The sequence below is a fragment of the Littorina saxatilis genome, linkage group LG15, assembly GCF_037325665.1.
Source record: "Littorina saxatilis isolate snail1 linkage group LG15, US_GU_Lsax_2.0, whole genome shotgun sequence".
NCBI lineage: Eukaryota > Metazoa > Mollusca > Gastropoda > Littorinimorpha > Littorinidae > Littorina > Littorina saxatilis.
In genome coordinates, this window is record NC_090259.1 from 43,082,981 (window position 1) to 43,102,316 (window position 19,336).

Genomic DNA, 19,336 nt, shown 5'->3' on the forward strand with positions numbered 1-19,336 from the left:
TTTGGACTTTTATGGCTGATTTAACTGGGTAGAAATTCAGGCTGAAATGTTGTTGATAAAAAAGAGCCGGTGTACCTGTAAGCGTAAGAGGTCTTCACATGACGACAGGTCGACAGATGGCGCCACGCATTCCCCGTCCTGAGGGAAGGAGTCGGGCAGACTCTGTCTGCAGCACAGCTTGTAGTCGTCCGTGTAGAGATAGTGGAGGTCATCTAGTGGCTTCAGCAGCGTGCCAGGATAGTCCTTGGTGCACACAACAGTGTATTTATTTAAATGATTGGACGTTATTTGTATTTATGACCAAAATATAACATTTTACACAGATCGAGACAGTCAGTGTTCCTCCGAGACCGCGCTTGCGGTCGAGGTGAACACTGACTGTCGAGAGGGTTCAGATGGTTCGTACAACACTAACTACAAGACACACAGCTGTATAGACACACAGACACACTTTCAGAGGGTTCGTACAACATTAACGCAATGGCGTGGTGGTAAGACGTCGGCCTCCTAATCGGAAGATCGTGTGTTCGAATACCGGTCGCTGCCGCCTGGTGGGTTAAGAGTGGAGATTTTTCCGATCTCCCAGGTCAACTTATGTGCAGACCTGCTAGTGACTCAACCCCCTTCGTGTGTACACACAAGCACAAGACCAAGTGCGCACGGAAAAGATCCTGTAATCCATGTCAGAGTTCGGTGGGTTATAGAAACACGAAAATACCCAGCATGCTTCCCCCGAAATATATTGAGTGCTGTCCCTTCTGCGCCGAGCGGCTGCATTTCAGGGCTCTCTCATATTTCGTACTGTGCGCCTTGAGTCGCCTTGTGGTGAGATATGTGCGCAAAATAAATTCTCGTATTATTATTCTCGTATTATTATTATTAACTACAAGACACACAGCTGTATAGACACACAGACACTTTTTCAGAGGGTTCGTACAACATTAACTACACGACACACAGCTGTATAGACACACAGACACACTTTCAGAGGGTTCATACAACATTAACTACACGACACACAGCTGTATAGACACACAGACACTCTCTCAGAGAGTTCGTACAACATTAACTACACGACACACAGCTGTATAGACACACAGACACACTTTCAAAGGGTTCGTACAACATTAACTACACGACACACAGCTGTATAGACACACAGACACACTTTCAGAGGGTTCGTACAACATTAACTACACGACACACAGCTGTATAGACATACAGACACACTTTCAGAGTGTTCGTACAACATTAACTACACGACACACAGCTGTATAGACACACAGACACACTTTCAGAGGGTTCGTACAACATTAACTACACGACACACAGCTGTATAGACACACAGACACACTTTCAGAGGGTTCGTACGACATTAACTACAAGACACACAGCTGTATAGACACACAGACACTCTTTCAGAGAGTTCGTACAACATTAACTACAAGACACACAGCTGTATAGACACACAGACACTCTTTCAGAGCGTTCGTACAACATTAACTACAAGATACACAGCTGTTTAGACACACAGACACTCTCTCAGAGGGTTTGTACAACATTAACTACACGACACACTACACGACACACAGACACACTTTCAGAGGGTTCGTACAACATTAACTACAAGACACACAGCTGTATAGACACACAGACACACTTTCAGAGGGTTCGTACAACATTAACTACACGACACACAGCTGTATAGACACACAGACACACTTTCAGAGGGTTCGTACAACATTAACTACACGACACACAGCTGTATAGACACACAGACACTCTTTCAGAGGGTTTGTACAACATTAACTACACGACACACAGCTGTATAGACACACAGACACTCTTTCAGAGGGTTCGTACAACATTAACTACACGACACACAGCTGTATAGACACACAGACACTCTTTCAGAGGGTTCGTACAACATTAACTACACGACACACAGCTGTATAGACACACAGACACTCTTTCAGAGGGTTCGTACAACATTAACTACACGACACACAGCTGTATAGACACACAGACACACTTTCAGAGGGTTTGTACAACATTAACTACACGACACACAGCTGTATAGACACACAGACACACTTTCAGAGGGTTCGTACAACATTAACTACACGACACACAGCTAAATAGACACACAGACACACTTTCAGAGGGTTCGTACAACATTAACTACACGACACACAGCTGTATAGACACACAGACACACTTTCAGAGGGTTTGTACAACATTAACTACACGACACACAGCTGTATAGACACACAGACACACTTTCAGAGGGTTCGTACAACATTAACTACACGACACACAGCTGTATAGACACACAGACACACTTTCAGAGGGTTCGTACAACATTAACTACACGACACACAGCTGTATAGACACACAGACACACTTTCAGAGGGTTCGTACAACATTAACTACACGACACACAGCTCTATAGAAACACAGACACACCTTGAGAGGGTTTCCGCGCAGGTCGAGTGTGACCAAGCCCGGCGTGGCGGTGAACCCAGTATCATTGATTGCGACGATGGCGTTGAGGGAAAGGTTCAGGCGCGTGAGGCCCGAGAAAGAGGACAAGCTGTCGCCGCTAAACAGCTCCAAGGGGGTTCTCGATATCTCCAGTGACTGCAAGTTAGGATGCTTGGCTTCTGACCCGCCTTTAAAGATGTGACTGACAGGGTTGGATGAGAGAGTCAGATGTCTCAGATTTTCCATCTCCAGGAAAACATCCATGTCAAGCTCCGCGATGAGGTTGCTGCTCAAATCCAGAACCCTCAGGTTGTTGAGCGTCCTGAAGGCGTTCCCATCAAGCCGAAAGATGTAATTAGTGCTGAGGTCCAGGGTCCTCAGGTTGGGCAGGTTCATCACAGATACCTGCACGATACTGCACCCCGACAACCTCAGCCACACCAGGTAGGTCAGACCAGTGACGTCACGAGGGTCCATGGCGGCGTCAGCTGCGTCCAGGTAACGCAGGTGGGGATAGTTGGCAGCAGGGAAGCTGAACGAGCAGACGAAGGCGTGACCCTGACACTGACACGCCCGAGGACAGTCGCGTTGACACAGCCACTCGTCATCACGCTGCGGACACTGCGGCCAGCCGTCACACAGGTGGTCAGCGTGCAAACAGACAGCGGAGGACAGACAGCGGTACAGACCGGGACACTGCACGTACTGGCAGCCCACCTCGTCGCCCCCTCCCACACAGTCCTTGACCCCGTTACACCGCACGTACACAGGCAGACAGTAGTCGTCCGGGCAGCGAAAGTGGGTGTCGGGGCATGGGTCCGACTCTCCCATGGGACTCTAGGGGGGAAAAAATGTAAGTCGGACACAGCTTATCGCACACATAAATATAACTACGACATGGCTTCTTGCACATATTTTTAGGTCAATCCCATCTAGGAAGAACAGGGGAAAGTAGGTCAGGATGTAGTCTAGTAGAATCACTTTCTATCGGCAACTGAATAGTAGTTTTAGTGGGCAAAACGAATTGCCTCTGTCAAAGAATTTAGTGCACAGCTACTCACGTTTTACATTTAAGAGTTTGTTCAAGTACATTGCTAAGGCCCAAAAAAAAGTCTGTTTACGGTAACCCGACCGACCCTATTTTTTTCGCGCGACCCTAGACTTTTTTTTGGCATTTGGGGGAAAAAAAAAGGAAAAATTGGTTTTTTTTTTTTTTATGCAAAATAACGTGAAAATATGGTTTTTTGGAAGAAAAAAAAATCCCGACCTACCGACCCTATTTTTTGGGCCTATGTTACCGTAAACAGACCTTCTTTTTTTTTTGGCCTAAATGACTTAAAAGTGGAAACACACTGGAAAAGCAAATTTGACAAAATTAGGTGTGCTTCCATTTACTACGTCTTTGCAACGTCTCTCTGCCACCGCCACGCCCCTGCCCCTGTTCCTTCGCTATACAAGTCCCTGTTAAAAATGTGTGCAAGGCATCTTGCACACACTGGCCATTTTCACAAGAAAATAATCTCGTTGGATTCAAACGGAGAAATATGCCAAATGAACGGCAAATAGAAGTGCAAAATGCATCCACCTACCTGATGAAAAAAGCCATCCTTGTCATAGTCAATGACAGCGGGGGGATAGAGCCTGGGCACGAGAGGCACGGTGAAGGTCCTATCCTCGGGGTGAATCTCGTCCTCACACAGCTCCTCGTCCGACTGGTCGTAGCAGTCTCTGTCCCAGTCACACCGCATGGCGCGCGACACGCACTGTTTGTTGCTACACTGGAAACCCGGACAGGGGTCCGTGTGCTCACAGAACGTCTCGTCTGACGCGTCATCGCAGTCCTCTCTGAAGTCACACACCAATGTGTAGTGCACCGTCATCGTGGCGTCATCACACACGAACATTGACGTCACGGAATTTTCCCGACTTCCACCGCTCTCTGCCAACTTGCACTCACGTGGATACTGCTTGTCCAATCGGCAATAGCTTCTGGGGTCACATGACAGGAAGTCAAGAGCCACGTGGCCATTTTCACAAAAAAGTAAGCTCAGTTTAGTTCTGTTTGCGACCTCTCGGAACGGGAAAGTCAAGACAGGCAGATCAAGTCCCTCACTCGGCAATACAACAGATTTCAACTCGCACAGAACATAGTATAAGCTGGACACTGTGTCTCGCACACACTTGATGAAGGCTACACGAAGCGTGCCGTCAAACTCCACAAAGCCACACATCTCTGACTGCCTGTGGGGGGACGTCTCGAGAAAGTCCTCACCGCTTTGGAAAAGATTGCGATGGTACTGTCCGGAATAGGCGTAGACCGACTGCGCGATGCTGCCGTCCATCCACTTCAAGCTGTGTCTGTACATGTCGGGGAAGGACGAGTGGCCCGTGCGCAAACCGATAATGAGACGACTGGTGTACGTGCCGAACTGGTAAATCTTCAGCACGGTATCCCAATCCGACTTGGTCTTCATGCTGGCGAGGTCACCCCCGAACTCCTTGCGGCACTCGTGCTGCGCGGCCCAGTGCGACGTGTCCTTCCACATCTCGTGTTTGATGTAGCACTTGTCGGCTGTGCTGGGAAGACCGTGGCAGGCCGGGCTGCTGTACGGACAGAACGGTCCTTCGTCATCGACGCCCCCCATGCACTCTGGCACCAAGTTGCACTGCAGGTGCTGCTTGAAGCTGGGGTAGTCGGGCCCTGAGCAGTTGAAGTAGCTTTCGTTGAGCGTGGGGGGAGGGCTGGCGGCTGGATGAAAGGAGAAGCGGAGTTTCATGCCTGTAGCAGAGTTACCGCAGTCGCGTGCAGACTGCGCATGGAGAAGCAGAGACGTGTTGTACACGTTGGCAAGCCTGGTCGTCAAACACACGTGGTCGAGCATCCTCCCCACCCTCCCTGGCCCCGTCTCGCGAAACCCGCCGAGAGCGTACAGTCGTAGTCCGCCATCGGGACAGGAGCGGAGGTCGTCATCCCAGTGAAAGCGAGCGAAGCTCAGCATCATCACGTGACCCCGAGGCACAAGCAGCTCGTACATAGCGTTAATGGAACACAGGACGTTGGTCGTCCCGTCATACCCCCACTGCGTGATCTCGCCCGCTGTGCGAGACGTGAAAGTCACGTTCAGACGCTTGCGGACATCTTCCTTAAAGGCGAAGAAGTCGATCGTGAAGTTGGGGGGGACCAAGGTTGTGTTGGCGGTCACGTACAAGTTCTCATAGAAATAGAAATACAAGGTTGTGTTCTGGACAAAGACTTGCCTCCTCAGCGTCCTGCAGTTGAGTTTTGCGTTGGGCAGTTTCGTCAGGCCAGCATAGAGCCATTTGTCGGGTGAAAACTGTATAGTGTACTTGCTAGTGCACGGGTCTTCCAGGGGGGTGTAGATAAAGTAGACATAGTCAAACCCTTCTGGCACCCTGATCGCCCAGTGACAGTCATTGACACTTTCCTTTTGGCTCGTGTCGTTAGAATAATACATGTGTATTGCCAATTCTTTGATTTCTTCGTATGTCGGTTTTGCTCCCTTGAGTGATTTGGGTACAGGTGTACCGAATATACCGTGCACTGTTCCCTCGGTGCCAAAGAACTCAGGCACATTTTTCTCGGTGCACCCTTCCCAGTAGAGATTGTAGCGAGTACTGCTGGAATTCCTTACCGTTCCTGTCTTGCTCATGTTCAGGTCGTCATTTTCTGGTGATCCCGTTCCTGTGTTGTACATGTTCAAGGTTTCATGTTCTGGTGATTCAGTTCCTGTGTTGTACATGTTCAGGTCGTCATTTTCTGGTGATTCCGTTCCTGTGTTGTACATGTTCAAGGTTTCATGTTCTGGTGATTCAGTTCCTGTGTTGTACATGTTCAGGTCGTCATTTTCTGGTGATTCCGTTCCTGTGCTGTACATGTTCAAGGTTTCATGTTCTGGTGATTCAGTTCCTGTGTTGCTCATGTTCAGGTCGTCATTTTCTGGTGATCCCGTTCCTGTGTTGTACATGTTCAAGGTTTCATGTTCTGGTGATTCAGTTCCTGTGTTGTACATGTTCAGGTCGTCATTTTCTGGTGATTCCGTTCCTGTGTTGTGCATGTTCAGGTCGTCATTTTCTGGTGATTCCGTTCCTGTGTTGTACATGTTCAGGTCGTCATTTTCTGGTGATTCCGTTCCTGTGTTGTACATGTTCAGGTCGTCATTTTCTGGTGATTCCGTTCCTGTGTTGTACATGTTCAGGTCGTCATTTTCTGGTGATTCCGTTCCTGTGTTGTACATGTTCAGGTCGTCATTTTCTGGTGATTCCGTTCCTGTGTTGTACATGTTCAGGTCGTCATTTTCTGGTGATTCCGTTCCTGTGTTGTGCATGTTCAGGTCGTCCGTTTTTTGTGTTTTCGTTCTTGTCTTGCTCATATTCAGGTCTTTATGTTCTGGTGTTTCTAGCGCAACTGTAGTAGCTGGGCTTGCTTCTCTAGCGTTGCCTTGTTGACTGTTTTTAGTAAAGGTTGTCTTCCTACCTCTCAACATGTCTGCGCGAAAGGTGTTGGTCGATGTCGCTTCATCCTCGGTTTTGACACCTGCTAGAGTCTCAGCGTGCGTGTCGGTGTGTTCATCCCCCGTGTCGACACCTGCTAGAGTCTCAACGTGCGTGTCGGTGTGTTCATCCCCCGTGTTGACACCTGCTAGAGTCTCAGCGTGCGTGTCGGTGTGTTCATCCCCCGTGTTGACACCTGCTAGAGTCTCAGCGTGCGTGTCGGTGTGTTCATCCCCCGTGTTGACACCTGCTAGAGTCTCAGCGTGCGTGTCGGTGTGTTCATCCCCCGTGTCGACACCTGCTAGAGTCTCAACGTGCGTGTCGGTGTGTTCATCCCCCGTGTCGACACCTGCTAGTGTCTCATCGTGCGTGTTGGTGTGTTCATCCCCCGTGTCGACACCTGCTAGAGTCTCAGCGTGCGTGTCGGTGTGTTCATCCCCCGTGTCGACACCAGCTAGTGTCTCAGCGTGCGTGTCGGTGTGTTCATCCCCCGTGTCGACACCTGCTAGAGTCTCAGCGTGCGTGTCGGTGTGTTCATCCCCCGTGTCGACACCTGCTAGAGTCTCAGCGTGCGTGTCGGTGTGTTCATCCCCCGTGTTGACACCTGCTAGTGTCTCAACGTGCGTGTCGGTGTGTTCATCCCCCGTGTCGACACCTGCTAGAGTCTCAGCGTGCGTGTCGGTGTGTTCATCCCCCGTGTCGACACCAGCTAGTGTCTCATCGTGCGTGTCGGTGTGTTCATCCCCCGTGTCGACACCAGCTAGTGTCTCATCGTGCGTGTCGGTGTGTTCATCCCCCGTGTCGACACCTGCTAGAGTCTCAACGTGCGTGTCGGTGTGTTCATCCCCCGTGTCGACACCTGCTAGTGTCTCATCGTGCGTGTCGGTGTGTTCATCCCCCGTGTCGACACCTGCTAGAGTCTCAGCGTGCGTGTCGGTGTGTTCATCCCCCGTGTCGACACCAGCTAGAGTCTCAGCGTGCGTGTCGGTGTGTTCATCCCCCGTGTCGACACCAGCTAGAGTCTCAGCGTGCGTGTCGGTGTGTTCATGCCCCGTGTCGACACCTGCTAGAGTCTCAGCGTGCGTGTCGGTGTGTTCATCCAAAACACCAGAACTGCCCAGCGAAGACGGTTCATAGCGGATCCAACCGTCGGCGCTACTTTCACCTTCAGCGCCATCCCGAAGAGCTCCTGTGGTTCTTTGCAGGGCGAGTGACGACGTTGTGGACGTGAGGGGAGACTGAGCGCGACTGGTTGTCCCGTGGAGTGTGTTTCTTGTCGAGGTGTCACTCAGCACCACAGACACGCCCACACAGAGAATGGCGAGCATCGCACTCAACATGGCGGCAATTGTTTCGCGATCTCTTTTTTTTCTTTTTTTTTTTAATGTCTTATAGTTTACAGGCTTTACGACATAAAAAAAAAGAGTAAGAAAAAATTAAAATTTAAAAAAAAATAAAAACACGCGACTGCGATAACATGTGTACCGTTAGTCGAATAGCATGATATGCCATGTTATTGTTCCAATTCCGATTGTTTGAGAACAGAGTTTTTTTGTTCTCAGATCTCTTACCATTCGTTTCACCCTTTCAACTGTAGGCAGGTCTCTGGAAACAGACAACAGAAATTCAAAGCACACTCCTTTCCGTGTAAAACAATTGGGCTCACCTGGCGAGGTTTTTACATAGGCGTACGCTGCCTGAATGGCGGGGTAAAAACGGTCATACACGTTAAAAAAACGCTCATGCAAAAATGTGAGTGAACGTGGGAGTTTCAGCCAATGAACGAAGAAGAAGAAGAAAAAGAAGAAGAAGAAGAAGAAGAAGAAGAAGAAGAAGAAGAAGAAGAAGAAGAAGAAGAAGAAGAAGAAGAAGAAGAAGAAGAAGAAGAAGAAGAAGAAGAAGAAGAAGAAGAAGAAGAAGAAGAAGAAGAAGAAGAAGAAGAAGAAGAAGAAGAAGAAGAAGAAGAAGAAGAGGAAGAATGTTTTAGTTAGGAATGTATTTCTGTAACAGCCACTGAGTGCAGGTAAAAACAATAATCAATAACAACTGCTCACTGCACCCAGGGAGCACGAAGACTGTTGATACTTCGTATGTTACAAAGTGGCGGGATGGTCTTATCCCATATTCTTCTTCTTCTTCTGCGTTCGTGGGCTGAAAATCCCAAGCACGAGTGAAGTTTTACGTGTATGACCGTTCTTACCCCGCCATTAAGGCAGCCATACGCCGCTTTCGGAGGAAGCATATGCATGCTGGATATTTTCGTGTTTCTATAACCGACTGAACTCTGAAATGCATTACAGGATCTTTTCCGTGCGCACTTGGTCTTGTGATTGCGTGTACACACGAAGGGGGATAAGGCACTAGCAGGTCTGCACATAATTTGACCTGGGAGATCGGAAAAATATCCACCCTTAACCCATCAGGCGCGGCCGGGATTCGAACCCACGACCTTCTGCTTGGGAGGCCGGCGTCTTACCATCGAATCCCATATAAAAGCCTGCTCAGATCGATGAACGAGAAGGAATTTGTCTTTAAAATGACAATACAAACAAACAATACAAATGCGACGACGTTCTACAAAATTGAAACTTGTCAGTTTGTCAATAACTTGACGTCTTCGTGAGAGCGAGAGATGTTAGAGATCTCAACTTTTCTGGGGCCAGCTTTTACAAGGGCGATGCCCATCTCCTCTCCCTCGCTGTCCTTGCCTTCCTCGGCCCTGAATGGGGTCAGGTACCCATTTCCAGCTGGGTGGACTGGAGAGCGCACGGACAAATATCGGGTATTTGTACTTGTATTTGCCCGAGTGGGGGACGAACCACGACCTCCAGCGTGCGCTCTAACCACTGCTTGTTTGTTTGTTTGTTTGTTTGCTAAACGCCCAGCCGACCACGAAGGGCCATATCAGGGCGGCGCTGCTTTGACATATAACGTGCGCCACACACAAGACAGAAGTCGCAGCACAGGCTTCATGTCTCACCCAGTCACATTATTCTGACACCGGACCAACCAGTCCTAGCACTAACCCCATAATGCCAGACGCCAGGCGGAGCAGCCACTAGATTGCCAATTTTAAAGTCTTAGGTATGACCCGGCCGGGGTTCGAACCCACGACCTCCCGATCACGGGGCGGACGCCTTACCACTAGGCCAACCGTGCCGGTGCTCTAACCACTGCGCCACTCCGACTCTCTCGTGTATAATACAGCTTCATGAAAACACTTTAACATGCGATTATAAACAAATACAAAGTATTCAGAAACAAACACCATGCACTCGACCAAAGCCGCTCAATGTATCGCCATTATAGGCTGATCACAAAACACGACCAAACGCGGCAGGCGTAATTAGTTTCAACTGATTCCAGCCTGACAATTCTGTCTTGCATAAAGGAGCAAGACAGGATAAAGTGTGAACATCTTTGAAAATGAAACAGACTAGGCAGTCTTGTTGTAATATTTTACATGTTTGGCAGGCGAAGCAAAAGAGAATGACATTAAAAGAAAAGAAACGATCTGAAACATCAGCATATATAATATAGTTCTCGATTAATTATTTAACCGCCTCCCAGTTATATCAGAAGCGTGACAAATGAATTCATTGGCAGTTTAGAAAATCTCATATACAATGTTTAACGTACAAATATTCGATTACTGAAAATCACATTTGTAAGAGCGGGAAAGCTAGTTTGATTCATGCATTAATACAGAACCATTGGCGGCGATAGGAATCGACTCGTTTGGGTATCCGTATATCAAAATCAGATTTTAGATTTACGCGAGTATTAATGGAAGTCTTTTGCTCGCGCACATATTCTCAATTTCATATGCGTGACGTGTTAGCCCTTTCAAAACTCATTTTTTGTCTACAAGGAAATAAATAATCATTTTTCCACTAATGTTTATCCCGTTTAAGTAGTTTGACTTACTGTAAAGCAATTCATCTTTGCGTGAACATACGGGCAATTGGACACGTACTAATCTGTCGCTTTTCAGCAAATGAAAAAGTGGAAATTAACCACGAAACAATTAAGACAAAAGTGTAAGTGTTTCTCATTACTCACATGTCGTTTTAGCCAGACAAAAATTAATCTCAATGGCAGTTGGGATCGTAAGTTTTCATTACATTAATCTTCGGCCGAGCTGGAATACGTTAGTAGTTGGAATGGCAGATATTTGGTTACACGGGCGTTTCTCTGACGTGGTCACGCTGGAACACATTTGTAGCTCACGTAGGAAATACAGGTATCGGATTCCACGGGCGTCAACTTTTGTCGCGATGGAAGGGCCAGCCCCGATGGAAGGCATTAGTAATTTACGTAGCAAATATTGCATTACACGGGCGTTATCTCCAGTCGCGATGGAACGGCCAATGCCGCTGGAACACATTAGTATTTGGGATAGTAGATCTTGGGTTACAGGGATGTTCCGCATTAGCACTTTGAATGTAGTGGAAATAAACGATGAGTATGAATCACGGCCCCACTGCGGTGACATAAGTCATTAAGGTTTGATTTAAGCTGCGCGCTGTGGGCAGGCACTGACACTCACTGTTCACACGTCGTGCGGTCGACACCGAGTGTTGGTTTTGACTTGGCTGTGCTGGTAAAGATGAGGTGTGGTTTGGTTGTGTTAGAGTTCAGTCGGTGACTTAACATTGTTTTGGTTTGGAATAAAGTGGGTCGGTCCATATCAGGGCGGTGCTGCTTTGACATATAACGTGCGCTACACACAAGACAGAAGTCGCAGCACAGGCTTCATGTCTCACCCAGTCACATTATTCTGACACCGGACCAACCAGTCCTAGCACTAACCCCATAATGCCAGACGCCAGGCGGAGCAGCCACTAGATTGCCAATTTTAAAGTTTTAGGTATTACCCGGCCGGGGTTCGAACCCACGACCTCCCGATCACGGGGCGGACGCCTTACCTGGATCTGGATCTGGATAACCCGCCTGGGTTGGTGGTTGGCGGGTGCGCCACAGAAGCCGACGACGACTATCAACGTGACGTTTTTTGGGTGTGCGCATCTAAAAGAGTCTTAAAAGTTCACTGTACACAAGGTGGATTTTGTGTACAACTCCAGCTGGTCTTCTTGCTGCTGTACTTGCGGTTTTAGTCCGTTTGCCCTAGAATGTAGGCTTTTCAAGCACAGTTAAAAAATGCTATGTTACAATGTTAAAAACTGGATAAAAACTACTGAGGCTCTCACACTGGTTTCTGCCCCCCTAACGCCGATGAGAAGGCGCTGGGCGTGGTCAGGGTGACGGTGGCTTCGCTCAAATTGTTCCACTCGATCACTGTCTTTATAAAGAACGAGTTCCTGTATTGATCAGTCTTTGAGGTAGGAGCTTTGAAACAGCGGCTGTTGTTGGTTGCCTGTCTCTGGAGGATGTTTTGGCTCTCATACCCCTCGTAGGCTTTAGGCTTGACTCGGCGCCGAGATACGCTCACCGGGGTGAGGAAGGAGTCAGGGGGTAAGGCAGGTACAAGTCCATTGATGATTTTGAACAGCATCGTCAGGCGAAGTTGCTGACGGCGTTCCTGGAGTGTAGGGAGTTGGAGGTACTCTAGCATCTTGGTGACGCAGCCTGGGTCCTTGGACACGTAGTCTTTCATGATGAACCTAGCGGCTAGGCGTTGGATGCGTTCGAGTCTCTCAACGTCTTGTTTGTAGTAGGGGTCCCAGACCACCGCCCCGTACTCAAGGGTGGACCTGACAAGAGTGATGTAGGCAAGGCGACGGCACTCACGTGGGCAGTTCCGGAGGTTCCGGCGTAAGAAGCCCAGGATAGATCCTGCCCTCTTGCAGAGACTGGTGATGTGGGGGCCCCACTTCAGGTCGGCTGAGATCTGTATGCCGAGGTACGGGTTCTGTTCGACCTGTTGGAGGATGGTGTCTCCGAGGCTGTAGAAGTAGTGGGATGTGGATCTGGTGGAGAGGACGTAGCACTTCTTAGCGTTGAACCTCATCCCCCACTGGTTTGCCCACTCTTCCAAGCTCTTTAGGTCTGCCTGTAGCGTAAGGTGGTCCTGAAAGGTGCGGATCTGGCGGTAGAGGAGACAGTCATCCGCAAAAAGTCTGACAGACGACTGGACTGAGTCTGGGAGGTCGTTGATATGGCACAGGAACAACAACGGACCCAGCACTGTGCACTAGGCCACTGTGCACTAGGCCAACCGTGCCGGTGTTCATTCGGTGACGTAAGATTGTTTTGGTTTGGAATAAAGAAAGTCAGTCTTGATCCATACTATTTCTGTCGCCGTCTGTTCTGTTGTGTTCGTTAATGTTGTTGTCTTCTTCTTCTCGTTCGCTTGTTCCAACGTCCACTCCTGTGGTGCATAAGAATGTCGCCGTCTGCTTCAGGGCCGCCAGAACTGGGGTGCACAAGGCAGACGTGTGTGCCACACAACCGGGTGAGAACAAACCGGGGAGTCTGATTCGTTGAAATCACAACACATCTCAATTTCAACCAATCCAAACCCGTGGCTGGCCCTCACCCCGTTGGTAACTTTCTTGTGGACCTCGACCCAGGTCGTCACACAGCTTCTCAGCCAGCCTAGCTATGCGGGGAAATAAATAGCTCAGTCGGTAGCAGCGCTGACTTCTCCTGTTGTGGTCTCGTCTAGCCTAGCTATGCGGGGAAATAAATAGCTCAGTCGGTAGCAGCGCTGACTTCTCCTGTAGGGGTCTCGTCTAGCCTAGCTATGCGGGGAAATAAATAGCTCAGTCGGTAGCAGCGCTGACTTCTCCTGAAGGGGTCTTGTCTAGCCTAGCTATGCGGGAAAATAAATAGCTCAGTCGGTAGCGGCGCTGACTTTTCCTGTAGTGGTCTCATCCAGCCTAGCTATGCGGAGAAATAAATAGCTCAGTCGGTAGCTGCGCTGGCTTCACCTGTAGTGGTCTCATCCAGCCTAGCTTGTATGAGGGACAGGTTGTAAGATTAGGCTTTGCCTAAAACCTCTATCCTTTGGTAATAAAGTTCAGTTTCAGTTTCAGTTTCAGTTTCAGTTTAGCTGTGCTGGGAAATAAATAGCTCAGTCGGTAGCAGCGCGGACTTCTCCTGTAGGGGTCTCGTCTAGCCTAGCTATGCGGGGAAATAAATAGCTCAGTCGGTAGCAGCGCTGACTTCTCCTGTAGGGGTCTCGTCTAGCCTAGCTATGCGGGGAAATAAATAGCTCAGTCGGTAGCAGCGCTGACTTCTCCTGTAGGGGTCTCGTCTAGCCTAGCTGTGCGGGGAAATAAATAGCTCAGTCGGTAGCAGCGCTGACTTCTCCTGTAGTGGTCTCGTCTAGCCTAGCTGTGCAGGGAAATAGCTCAGTCGGTACCGGCGCTGACTTTTCCTGTAGGGATCTCGCCTAGCCTAGCTATGCAGGGAAATAGCTCAGTCGGTACCGGCGCTGACTTCTCATGTAAGGGGTCTCGTCTAGCCTAGCTGTGCGGGGAAATAGCTCAGTCGGTAGCAGCGCTGACTTCTCCTGTAGGGGTCTCGTCTAGCCTAGCTGTGCGGGGAAATAGCTCAGTCGGTAGCAGCGCTGACTTCTCCTGTAGGGGTCTTGTCTAGCCTAGCTGTGCGGGGAAATAGCTCAGTCGGTAGCGGCGCTGACTTCTCCTGTAGGAGTCTCGTCTAGCCTAGCTGTGCGGGGAAATAGCTCAGTCGGTAGCGACGCTGACTTCTCCTGTAGGGGTCTAGTCTAGCCTAGCTGTGCGGGGAAATAGCTCAGTCGGTAGCAGCGCTGACTTCTCCTGTAGGGGTCTAGTCTAGCCTAGCTGTGCGGGGAAATAGCTCAGTCGGTAGTGGCGCTGACTTCTCCTGTAGGGGTCTCGTCTAGTCTAGCTGTGCGGGGAAATAGCTCAGTCGGTAGCAGCGCTGACTTCTCCTGTAGGGGTCTAGTCTAGCCTAGCTGTGCGGGGAAATAGCTCAGTCTGTAGCGGCGCTGACTTCTCCTGTAGGGGTCTCGTCTAGCCTAGCTGTGCGGGGAAATAGCTCAGTCGGTAGCGGCGCTGACTTCACCCGTAGGGGTCTCGTCTAGCCTAGCTGTGCGGGAAAATAGCTCAGTTGGTAGCAGCGCTGACTTCTCCTGTAGGGGTCTCAACAAGCCTAGCTGTGCGGGGAAATAGCTCAGTCGGTAGCAGCGCTGACTTCTCCAGTAGGGGTCTCCACAAGCCTAGCTGTGCGGGGAAATAGCTCAGTCGGTAGCGGCGCTGACTTCTCCTGTAGGGGTCTCGTCTAGTCTAGCTGTGCGGGGAAATAGCTCAGTCGGTAGCAGCGCTGACTTCTCCTGTAGGGGTCTCAACAAGCCTAGCTGTGCGGGGAAAGAGCTCAGTCGGTAGCGACGCTGACTTCTCCTGTAGGGGTCTCGTCTAGTCTAGCTGTGCGGGGAAATAGCTCAGTCTGTAGCGGCGCTGACGTCTCCTGTAGGGGTCTCGTCTAGCCTAGCTGTGCGGGGAAATAGCTCAGTCGGTAGCAGCGCTGACTTCTCCTGTAGGGGTCTCAACAAGCCTAGCTGTGCGGGGAAATAGCTCAGTCGGTAGCGGCGCTGGCTTCAAAACCAATTGTCGTTATCGGCGTGGGTTCTATCCCCACAATATATTTCCCAGGGTTAACTTTGTGCAGACCCTTCTCGGTGTCCGAACACCCCCGTGTGCACCCATGCGCAAGATAAAGAACCCAATTCACAGCGGAAGTCTCAGGGCTTAGACACATAAATGCACGGATGGAAGACAGAAAAACAAAATGTGTAGCGTCGTACTGTATTGCTCGCTTTCCCAAGAGAGAAAGCAACCCCAATTTCCATGAGCTCTATATACAATCTTATCCTTGTATCCTCCTGTATCATCTTTTTGGTTTTTTTTTGCTTCCTCCGCCCGTAACGTGCTGGCTTTGAAACCTGCCAGTCGCCGTTAGCGTGAGGTTAGACATCGGATTCCGTTGGGGATGTATTTCCCAGAGTCAACGATGTGCCCACTCTCCTGGGTGTCGGAACACCCAAGCCCCCCCCCCCCCACCCCCCACCCCTTCCCCTCTTTGTGAAGGGATATAATATCATTGTGCACTCATTTTATTTTCCAAAATCAAAAACAGGAGAACAAACAGAAACAATCCGTTACCTGTTTTTATATTTAATAATGGCTATAATGCACCCAAAACTGTCTCTAATCGTCATAAGAGCTATACAGTTCGGTTTGAGAAGGCGGGAGGGGGAAGGGTGTGATTATGTTGCCACACACCAGGAATACTTTTAATTTGGCGTTTGAGCTCTAATTAAGTTATTACAATTTTACACGGCTGAACTGCGATTTCTCGGATTTGAAAACCCGAATCTAACGGTTTTTTGTCTGCTTCAAGGAATGCGTTCCTAGCCAGGACAATTGACACTGAGTTGGGTGAAGGAAACCGCTTGCCGGTTAAATTTCTGTTAATTGATTAGTATATAGTTACTGGGTATTTTCGAACAAATCAGTGCAGGTGTTTTGAAACTACATGTCACTTGAAATTTTTGCTAAATACCTTCCCAAAATGGCTACCTAGATTGCACACCTTCAACTCAGTTTTCAACAAAATATAGACCAGCTGAAGGGCTAGTGGTAGATGATTTTGGGGGGGATTATTTACAAAACATCAAAGCAACTTTACCTTAGGGCTTAAAAAGAACATCTGTTAAATTGACCTGTTCCCAACCTCTGAGCTTTGAGCCCTATACTCATACATGTTCATAAACCAATCGAAAAATCGTCTAATTTAAATCCGAAAAGATCCCCCTGTCACATGTCAACTTATGTGCAGACCTGCTAGTGCCTTCGCAAGCACAAGACCAAGTGCGCACGGAAAAGATCCTGTAATCCATGTCCGAGTTCGGTGGGTTATAGAAACACGAAAATACCAAGCATGCTTCCCCCGAAATCGGCGCATGCTGCCTGAATGGCGGAGTAAAAACGGCAATACACGTAAAATCCCACTCGTGCAGCCCATGAACGAAGAAGAAGACAAAGAAGAAGAACTTATATTGACCCAAACATCTTTTGCATGAACAATCAGCTCTTCGCTCCATCTTCCCGCGGCCATTGCAGTAAACGCACACTCCTTCCCATGAAAACAGTTCGGTCCACCTTCTCAGATTTGGCCAGACGGGCGCAGTGACCTAGTGAATAAGACATCGGCCCTCCTTCTCAGATTTGGCCAGACGGGCGCAGTGACCTAGTGAATAAGACATCGGCCCTCCTTCTCAGATTTGGCCAGACGGGCGCAGTGACCTAGTGAATAAGACATCGGCCCTCCTTCTCAGATTTGGCCAGACGGGCGCAGTGACCTAGTGAATAAGACATCGGCCTCTTGATCGGAAGGTCGTGAGTTCAAATCACGGCCAGTACCGCCTGGTGGGTTAAGGGTTGAGATTTTTTCAGATCATCCAGGTCAAAACATGTGCAGACCTGCTAGTGCCTTATCCCCCTTTGTGTGTACACGCAAGCACAAGACCAAGTGCGCACGGAAAAGATCCTGTAATCCATGTCAGAGTTCGGTGGGTTACAGAAACACGAAAATACCAAGCATGCAACCTCCTAAAGCGGCGTATGGCTGCCTAAATGGCAGAGTAAAAACGGTCATACACGTAAACCCCACTCGTGCAACAAACACAAGTGTACGTGGGAGTTTCAGCTCAAGAACGCAGAAGGAAAACAAAGAAGACGATCTGGCCAGATTTGTTGATGGGCTACGACCATCCCTCCACTTAGTCTCATACCAAAAATCAGCTCCCTGAGGTGTGAGTTGGATTTTGTGATGAACTCATTTCTTGTTCGAATTAATTCATCAAAGAATTTCCACTGTGCAAAAGAGAGTACCCAGTCTACTTAGTTTTGGTATGTGAGCAAGTGGATGCATGGTCTTATCGAATTTAAAAGCTTGGTCAGATCGGAGACGGTGAGAATACCTGTTTTCGCGGGAAGGAGTATGCTTTTTACCGTGACTCTCGCGGTCATAGCATTAAGTGCGTTTTTTGAACGCATATGCAGAATTATAACTCGCCAAGGCTTAAGGCAGTCCTTAGTTGAACCCAGAGTTGATTTCGCGTAGACTTTGCAAAATCTTTATTACACCCCCGGTATAGGGGTGTGTATAGGTTTCACTCGATGTGTTTGTGTGTTTGTGGCGGTGTTTGTGTGTTTGTGTTCGCAAGTAGATCTCAAGAATGAACGGACCGATCGTCACCAAACTTGGTGAACAGGTTCTATACATTCCTGAGACGGTCCTTACAAAAATTGGGACCAGTCAAACACACGGTTACGGAGTTATTGGTGGATTAAGATTCTACAAGGACTTATAGAGAAACATTGTAATGGTCAAAGGGAAATAACCATTCTCACTCAGTCACTGCCACCAACTGAGAAGGTTATTTCCCTTTGACGGGGGTGTTTTTCCTACCTCGTAGGAATTTCTTGTTTTTTAGAAAGTTTAGTGCCAAAGCTTTATGCAGCGAACTTCGTGAAGTACACTTAAACAAGAAATTCCTTCGAGATAGGAAAAACACCCCCGTTGGTCAAAGGGAAATAACCTTCTCAGTTGGTGGCAGTGAGAATGGGTGCAGTGAGAATGGTTATTTCCCTTTGAGCAACGGGGGTGTTTCTCTCTAAGTCCTTGTAGAATCTTAATCCCTAACCGTGTGTTTGACTGGTCCCAATTTTTGTAAGGACCGTCTCAGGAATGTATAGAACCTGTTCACCAAGTTTGGTGACGATCGGTCCGTTCATTCTTGAGATCTATGTGCGAACACAAACACACAAACACACAAACACATCGAGCGAAACCTATACACACCCCTATACCGGGGGTGTAACAATCAGTTATACTCAGGCTTTAGAAAATGCACCGTCCATTGTTTCTTTGGTACAGTTCTTTTTGTGTGTGAGGTGTATTAGTGTTGTTCTCGATCTTCGGTCGCTCATTCTTAATCTGACGCTTGGCCGGGCATGGTTGACAATCGATAATGTTGGAGTCTTCTGAATCCACTTTTTGTTTTTCTTTGGGACACAGTGGCCTAAAGTGGATAAGACGCGGGCCTCCCAAGCGGAAGGTCGTGGGTTCGAATCTCGGCCGCGCCTGGTAGGTTAAGGGAGGGGATTTTTCCTATCTCCTAGGTCAACGTATGTGCACACCTGCTGGTGTCTTATCCCCCTTCGTGTGTACACGCAAGCACAAGACCAAGTGCGCACGGAAAAGATCCTGTAATCTATATCAGAGGTCGGTGGGTTATAGAAACACGAACATACAAAGCATGCCTCCCCCCAAAAGCGGCGTATGGCTGCCTGAATGTCGGGGTAAATACGGTCATACATTTTGCACG

General features: G+C 48.8%; 1 long non-coding RNA gene across 1 annotated transcript in view; it reads right to left on the bottom strand.

The window, feature by feature from the left end:
• Positions 1–19,336, bottom strand: part of LOC138949385 (uncharacterized) — a 68,980-nt gene that overhangs the window by 10,410 nt on the left and 39,234 nt on the right. The gene's annotated exons all lie outside the window — the stretch shown is intronic.